Genomic DNA, 1,897 nt, shown 5'->3' on the forward strand with positions numbered 1-1,897 from the left:
ATTGGGACATTAGCTCTGCTCTTATAAGCAGTCTTCCAAGAGGCATATGGTGTGGTCTGAGGGCAAAGCGTATGGTATATCAGCTTTGCAGTCTGAAGCCAAGCAGCTCTAGGAATGGTCTATGCCTGGAAGGAAAAGGATCTTAATGGCAAAGTGAGAATAACATGTTAAAGCTCAGCCTGTTCTGAGCTGTAACATTCGTTCTTCAAGAGGCATTCAAAGTGGGTCCCACTTTGGGAAGAAAGACAGGATAAAAATAAAATAAAATAATTCACTCACCAAGGGCAAGCTGAGCTGGCGATGCCAACCAGTTACTCCTTCCGATATCCATGTTTCAGGAGAGAGTAACTAGTTGGCATTACTAGCCAACTAGCTTGTTTGCTCTCCCTTGAAGAAAGCTATGGAACAACTTACTCAGTTGTATGATTCCAAGAACACGGGACCAAGGGTATTTATGCTATCATATTGTACATTAACTCTGGAATGTGAAGAGTTGAACTCCGAGACTGTATCAAAAAAATAAACAAAATGATAATTCACAGAAGCCATACACTGGGAATGGAAACAGAGATATGCCTCAAAGCCCACTCCCTGAAAAGCGTGGCAACCCTGAACTATTGTAAGTGGTTGGAGGAGCTGCTTTCTGAAGGCACCCATTGTATTTGGCTCGGAGAAGCAAGAGAAGAAAGCTCCATGTGTGTGCCAGAGAGTGCCTTCCTCTGGAGTGGTGAAGATTAATTCACTCCTCAGCTGCTCCTAAGAGGAGATGATAATGACATATAATTTTACATCTGTTACTCTTGACATAATGGCCATAGAAAAATGTCAAGGAAGGAAAATGAAAGAGTATATTTGAAACCTGGTCAGCTTTCCTTTTCTTATGACATCCACATGGGCTATCTGCCTATTTGGGTTGTATAGAATCATAGAGACCACAAGGGCCATCCAGTCCAACCCACCACACTCCGAGGGAGTTTGTTCCACTGTCGAACAGCCCTGACTGTCAGAAAGTTCCTCCTAATGTTGAGGTGGAATCTCTTTTCCTGCAGTTTGCATCCATTGTTCTGCATTCTAGTTTCTGGAGCAGCAGAAAACAAGTCAGCTCCCTCCTCAATATGACATCCCTTCAAATATCTAAACTAGGCTATTATATCACCTCTTAACCTTCTCTTCTTCAGGCTAAACATACCCAGCTCCCTAAAGCATTCCTCATAGGGCATGGTTTCCAGATCCTTCACCATTTTAGTTGTCCTCCTTTGGACACACTCCAGTTTCTCCACATCCTTTTTTAATTGTGGTGCCCACAATTGTGTATCATCAGAACCTGGTTAGGAAGCAAAGAGGTAGTGAAGCTACAGAGAGTTAATGTGGTGCAGTGATCTGAGTGTTGGACTAGGACTTTGGAAGACCAGGGTTCAAATCCCTGCTTGGCCATGGAAAGCCGCTGGGTGATCTTGGGCAAGTCACCTTCTCTCGGCCTCAAGGAAGGCAATGGCAAACACCTGCTGTACAAATCTTGACAAGAAAACCTAGTGATAGATTCCCTTTAGGGTCACCACAGGTAAGAAACAACAACCTGAAGGCAGACAAAGCTACATACACCAATTTGAAGCCACAGTGCATATATCCTTTCCTGTCATGTATCTGGATGTCCACTGGAGATCTCAAATTTTGGGCAGCCTTCTGCAATATAGCACCCAGATGTTATTTCAGAGTCCTTCTGTAAAGTAGTAAGTCTATCAATCCTAAGGAATTTGTTTATATGGCCGTGGTGGGGAGACTGTCTCTGTCTAGAAACAGAATAAAGACAATTGGCCCGAGTATTTCTGCAGGCTTTTTACAAGGCATCATTTTTCTAATATTCGCCGAGACACCAAATAGTCACTCTTTCCCACTC

Source organism: Sceloporus undulatus, chromosome 6 (genome assembly GCF_019175285.1).
Source record: "Sceloporus undulatus isolate JIND9_A2432 ecotype Alabama chromosome 6, SceUnd_v1.1, whole genome shotgun sequence".
NCBI lineage: Eukaryota > Metazoa > Chordata > Lepidosauria > Squamata > Phrynosomatidae > Sceloporus > Sceloporus undulatus.